General features: G+C 39.6%; 1 long non-coding RNA gene across 1 annotated transcript in view; it reads right to left on the reverse strand.

The window, feature by feature from the left end:
- LOC103920737 overlaps positions 1-6,987 on the reverse strand; it is a 22,174-nt gene that overhangs the window by 14,834 nt on the left and 353 nt on the right. The window contains exon 2 of the long non-coding RNA XR_663813.1: positions 6,186-6,268. This is a non-coding gene — a long non-coding RNA (uncharacterized LOC103920737). The remainder of the gene's footprint in view (positions 1-6,185; positions 6,269-6,987) is intronic.

Raw genomic sequence — 6,987 nt, forward strand, 5'->3', positions numbered from 1 at the left:
TAAGCCCAAGATGGCCTCCGACCACCACATCTCCCACCAGTCCTTCTCTGTTTGTGAACAGCAGGTCGAGCGAGGCACCTCCCCTGGTAGGCTCACTTACCAGCTGTGTCAGGAAGTTGTCTTCCACACACTCCAGGAACCTCCTAGACTGCTTCCTCTCTGCCGTGTTGTATTTCCAGCAGATGTCCGGGCAGTTGAAGTCCCCCACGAGAACAAGGGCCAGCGATCGAGACACCTCTGCCAGCCGCTTGTAGAACGCTTCATCGGCCTCTTCATCCTGGTTGGGTGGTCTATAACAGACTCCCAGCAGGATATCTGCCTTGTTGGCCTTCCCCCTCATCCTTACCCATAAACACTCAACCGTATCATCATCACAATCGTTGAGCTCTATACAATCGAAACACTCCCTAACATACAGAGCCACAATCAGTTAGGATAGTCCAGATTCCAGCTCCCATTCATAAAGATTATAAAGCAATACAGGTGCGGCACAACAGGAAAGGGATTGCTCTGTCTTTGACACCATCTATCTACTGATATTTCTGTTCATACTGGATTTTCCTCATAGGGCTGGCTGGGCATTAGCAACAAATGAAAAAGGAAAGGGGTATGAAGTTGTACCGTCAAAAACGTGTAAGTAGAGAACCAGAGCAAAACCCTGAGCAGAGCATCCTTGTACACCAATGGTATCCATGGAACTCAAGGCCTTTCCAGGTAGAAAAAAGGCTAAAGGAAAGGGGGAAAAAACCAACATAAAACCAATCAACCAAACAAAAAAACCCCAACTTATCAGGGGCACTAAATCAAAAAGGAAAGGTATGTAAGAGTTGCAGGATCAAAAATTAGTATAGAGGGAATTGGGTGAGGCATCAAGCACAGAAGCCCTGACAGCATCTACTATTCCATGAAAGTATCCCAAGTGTACACCACCTGATGATGCTCTGCCTGCACACTAGAGGACAAAGGGACAGAAACAGGCCCCACTGCCTCTGGGATCTTTCCTAATATCTGCTAGAGACAAAAGAGCTACAGGGCTCTTTTGTCTAGCCCTGGTGGCACTTAAATGACTTGGAAATCTCTCTTTGCACACAGACATTGGAATCAGGTCCTGTGATTGTGGCAGCAGCTGAAACACAGTGTTTGAGATACACAGAACTTGACTTCCCTTTGATCGGATTGGATTAAGTTCACTCTGTGTAATAACTATGAACCAGTAAAGTCTTTCTTAGACTCCCAGAGAAGGGCACAAATATGACTCAGGTATGTGTGCTGGTTTTTTGAATAGAAGGGAATTTTCTCCAGGTTAAGGAAGACATGGGAGTCTCAGGAAATTGCCCGAGTGAAAAGTACCACAGCAGCAAACAGGTCATCAAGTCATTTTGGAACCAGAGCGAGCTGTATCTCTAGTAAGACAAACACCGCTTTTCCCTCCTTTTAATTTATACGCACTAATGGCACAAATAAAGAGGTCTCTGGTAGGAACGAACGGTTATGTAAGGTGAAATCCGCATTCCTTGCGTAACTGCTGCTTACGTAACGCCGGCACAGCCACAGGCCGTGGGGAGGGCGGTGAGCTGCCGCCGCAGGCCTCGCCCCCGGCCCTGCCCAGGCGGGAGAGAGGAGCGGAGCGCTGGGCGCATCCTGGCGCTTGACCGTGGCAGGCTGACGTTGCCCTCTTGGCGAGCCGCAGTTACAAGAAGTAAAATATCTATATTTCCTACTCTGTCTGTAGGGTAGGAAAAAATGATGGAAAATTTCACAAGCTGCGGAGTCCCATACCTAATTTTTTAGATGAGCGTTATGGAAAGAAGATGGGCTTTCTAAGTCATTTTGCATATAAGCATAGGCCTAGCTATAGCATTTGTTACTCAGGCAGGTTGGATAAAAATAATAAAGCAATTCCCCCCCAGGTGTAAGTTTAAGTTTCTACATGAAAATAATTACATTTTGGGTTGGATTTCTTGCCAACTATGCTTGCTTTGCACTACACAAGCGATATAAAGAAGGTTTATTTGGGCTATAAATGGCCGGTAGGAATCCCCATGTACAAATGAACTCCCGGCTTTGGAGGTTGCAGAGTTTCACTCACACTTGTAAAAGGAGAGACTTGGAAAATACACTTGTAAAACAAAGAGAAGACGGGGGATATTCTAGCAACAGGGAAGACTGCAGTTCAGCAACACCTAGCCCCGAGTTTATTTAAGGCTATATAGTGTTTGTGTAAGGTTATGTCTAAACTGTATCTTGCATTTCCCAGTTTCTGGGCAGTTACGCACTCCACCTGCATCACACAGATATCTGTTATTTGGGAATGAAACTTCTGACTTGAGGGCCAAATAATCCAGATGCAAACCCTTGTCACAGATCATCACGAAAACCTTAATGGTCATCTAAAAGTAATACAAATGCAGAACTGAGTGTCACTTAACGGAACTATTTGCATTTCCACTGCAAACATAATATATAAAACAATTCTAAACGTACAGTTTAGATTCCAGTACTGATTTTCGCAGAAATCAAATAATTCAGAATATTCTGTATTTTAGGGGTTTCCAAAATAGACCACAGAGTTCCCCTTTGTGAGCTGTAATACACTGTTTCATTATTTATCATGCACTGGCAGTGTCTAATTTATTAGACTGTTGCTTGCTGAAGATTTTATTTTACGTGCATTCTGAGCAAATAAAAATCCTCTTAAAACAAAGTTGACTAAAACAGCATTGTACATCAGAGTGGTGGTTAAAAAGTATTTCATCTGCATATCACATAACAGATGTGAAATGTAACTTTCGGAAAATTCTCCTTTTTATAAATCAGATTAAAGGTCTTCCAGCTCCACTTACAGGTTTGTCTAATACAGTCAGATCTCTCCTCCTTAGAACAGTTCCAGAATTTCAGATAAATTATGTATAATGTCAGAGCAAGGCAGTCTTCCATCAAGGGTAAATACTTGCAAAGTCCAAGCTAAGTAGGTTTGAGATAAACTGGTTTAAACTAGCATTTTTACGTGGCTGTTGTGACAAAGCAAGGCAGTTAGTAGATGCCAGCAACGAATTTGCCAACTGGCTGGAAAGAAAGCTCTCCAAATACCTGAATGACAGCTTGCAATTCCAAACACACCAAAGTGTCCCATCTTGCTTGTAAACCTTTCTTGTGCAACAAAGTATTACAGTATATTCCATTTATAAACTCATGGAAAACTTCTGTTATGTTATTTCAGATGCCAATTATTAGGACTACATGGATACTTTCCCAGTTTATTTTTAAAGCAGTGACCGAACAGTCACATCCTTTTGTAATTTCTATAGTTCCCACTTCCATTTCAGTTTTTAAACAACCAGATTTATATTTGCATACTGTATGTATTTTATTTTATAATAATATACTACAGGACAATTATACTCGCAGGTATCCTTTCTGAAAGGAGAACGTCATTTGACTGAAAAAACCAAGAAACAGATTCCAAACCTACTATCAGTTCTAATGTCAGTGCAAGTAATTTTCAAAACATTTTGCATTTTATACAAGCTTAGTTGTATCTTGTATGTACATATTCCAAACACCACAACTATCCAAGATGGAGTTTATAAAAAATGGGCCTAATCAAAGTTTTTCCTCCTTGTTGCCCCTCTTGCATACTTTCTGGAATGTCCTTGAGCAGTCTCCAAACCATAGAAAATTTGCCACTTATATTTAGAGTAGGAACCAAACTTTTAGATTTACAAATTCCAGTTTAACTCAATACTGAGAAAGACCCAATCATCTCTATCAAGAGTTCTTAACTGAGCCTAATTCAAATACAGGACTGAATACTCATATGCCCAATTATTTCTACAAGCTTTTTGAAAAGCAGTGGATAAGAAAGATGATGCTTTTTGATTTGCTGACTTTATAAAACAGACAGATATGATTTGCTTTGTATCATTTCAATCACTCAGTAGAATCATTTTCTCCCTTTTTGAATGATTACAATTTTCATCTATTGTTTTGTTTAAAAAGTTGAATCATTCTTCCTTTCTAGTAGAGAGTATTTGATAATGCGATTCAATTACGTTTCACATTTGGCACAAACCTCCCTCCAGCTTTTGGAGATTACTTTATTTAACCGTGTTTTTTTGCTGTTAGAATATCAGTTACTCTTCGGTAAGTAAATGTATGTGTGCCAAGCATATCATTAACCGAACTGACTGAAGATCAGAAAAGCGAGTACTAGGTCTAATATCGCTTGTATACCACTAATGGGTACATTACAGATTTAAATATTTCATTCGATCCATTAGTTGTTTTGTTGTTATCAGTATCACAGTCAGTAATATTAATCTATTTTAAAAAATGAATTCAAAGTCCATTAGCTTTTAAGGCACTGTTCAAATGAAAGCAGTACGTTATAACAACTGAAACAATTTCAAGTGAGAACGAGAGACCATTTCCCAATTTTGATGAATATGCATTCCAGCTTTAATCATCTCCCACACAAGATTTGTCTGTTTCTAAAAATAAGTATTAATAATACAGATGTATATTTAGGGTTTTCTTTGTTTTATTCCATTGTTCAGTAGATATTGACATGCAAGCAAATCTTTAAAACTTCTATTGCATTTCCTTTTGTTAAAATAGACTGACTGCGAAAGAGCAGTCCAAATAACCATGTACACTGGAATAATCATGAGTTTACTACTGTCACCAAAAGAATAATCTCTAAAGTAGGGCTTAAAGCAAGTTGAAGGCATAATAGAAATACAGAATTTAAAAAATAATATGAAGAAACGTAATCAGTTGTAACTTTGTGGTAACAGGAAGGGGATAACTTTTTCTTGTATAATAAGATTAAAAATATAAAAAGAAATAAATTTTTACACAGTGCAAAATTTACCTGAGAGAACTACTGCTTGCTACAGAAAAGAAGTGAACCAAAACCCAGATGGCTTCAGAAAGTACTGACATTTTTACAATAGGAATCAGAACATTTAAAATAACTCTGGGACATTTGCACTACTTTCAATACAGTGTCTAAAAGTATAATCTACCCACAAACTGGACTGGCAGAAAGACTCCTTCATGGGCCAGATGGCAAGTGTTTAACGAAGTGCTGACTGACATCACTGGGGTGTTCTAAGTCTGGATGCAAAGTTTAATGCTTTATGTTTTGCAGGTGCTAATGGAAGCATACAACAACGTCTACTGTTGAAAATATGCTATTTCATTGTTGCCAGCTTAGTGTTACTTCCATTTCCCAAAGACACACGTGATTTGTTCATTATGAGAGCAGAGATGGGACATGAAACTGGACCCACTAGTCAAATGTATGTTCTGAACACAGTTTGTAAAATAACTGATCATAGTAATTGCTTCTGCAAAATGTGAGAGGACTTGAAGAATTTTCTTGTTAATTTATTATCATTATCCTATTACAATCCATCCTGACGTTATTACAGATCTTGCAATAGTATTTTCTTAATGCTTCAATTACTATAGATGCATTTACTAAGTTATGATCTGTTTGCCTTTAAAGGTTTCCAACTTGTTACAAAAGGAAGGCTCATTTAAATAGTCATGATCACCTAGGAAAAGTGTCCTATGTCCTCATGGATTTGTACTTCAGTGCTCATAGAAGCTTTTTCTTTGTTAAGGCATTTTTAAGGTCTCCCTTCTATGTGAATTCTCTGGCCTTCATAAAATGTGAACTCACACTGCAGCATTTTCTTCACTTGGGGCATACAGAGCTGCTTGTTTCCATGAAAGAAAACTGTAGAAACTCAGTTATCTTTGAGACCGTTATTTTTTCATTGTGGTTGGTAGGAAGCCAGCGATAGCGCAAGAGGGAACTCTTCCAGGTTTTTGTGTCCCATAGTTAGAAGAGAGATTAAATCAAGTGTGGCTGCAAAACCCATTTGGCAAGCTGAGAAGAGGAATCCAAGAAGCCATGGGATACCCAAGTCCAGCAGGCAGGGCACAATTATGATTAGAGGGCCACTAAGGAGCCCAAACTGCCAGGCAAACCCCGTGATGGGAAGCAGGCAAGTCTGGGCAAGTTCAGGCAGGTGGTTGGGAGAAGGACATGGGGAACAGGAGAAAGGAAGAAGGACTAACAGATCAGCAATCAACGGGTGTACTGAATGGCCAGCAGCAACAGGTGTCCTCTACTCATATATCATGTGGGCAGGGCAACCGTGAGTCAGACTTACAGACACTTAGACTATGTCGTTTCCTAGGTGGCAGATGGCTTGTCTGGGTGTAGCCTGGCAGCTGATGAAGACATTCAGAGTTACTGTGGGAGAAGCATGCACACGCAGCATAAGCCTTTTTTCCAAGCTAAGAAACAATGTCTTTTTTTTTTTAGTAGTATTATTATTTTAAAATAAATTATTTTATTATTTTGTATGGCTGACTCATTTTCAAATGCTTTGGATTGGTACAGGTCTCATACAACCGCTGTGGCTGTAGTTCTTAGCTTTTTTATGAGCACACGAAAGTGATCCTGTTGATACCAGTGTAAGAGTCAAAATATCTGGCGGTCTTTGCAACTCAGACTTTGCAAACATTCGCAACTATTCTTTGCAACTCAAACTTTGTATGGTCACCTACTTTCTTTTCACTTCCATTTCTTCACCAGCTGTGTGAAGTCAAGGAATTTCTGAAGCCAAAACCCCCTGAGGTTTATGAATGGAGCATTTTTTTGTTTACCAAGTTGGGAGGACATGAGGGGACAGCACACTTGCCACAGAACTACCTGACCCCTCACATGTTTTGGGAGATCTACCTTTACCCTGCTTGTCTTTTTACACAAAGGACCTTGTTCTTCAGTTGCTACATTCCCAGTGCTTCCCTGCGCTGTAAGGATACTTTTATACTTAAATGTCTTCAGATTAGACTCTAAGTATTGTAACCCAAACTTACCATAAATGTCCCTAAACCTTTCAGCTTCAGCGCCTGGAATCTCTATAAATAAGGTAAAAATATTTTACGTATTAAGATGCTCATTCCTGC

Source organism: Pygoscelis adeliae, unplaced genomic scaffold, assembly GCF_000699105.1.
Source record: "Pygoscelis adeliae isolate BGI_AS28 unplaced genomic scaffold, ASM69910v1 Scaffold166, whole genome shotgun sequence".
NCBI classification, from domain to species: Eukaryota; Metazoa; Chordata; class Aves; order Sphenisciformes; family Spheniscidae; genus Pygoscelis; species Pygoscelis adeliae.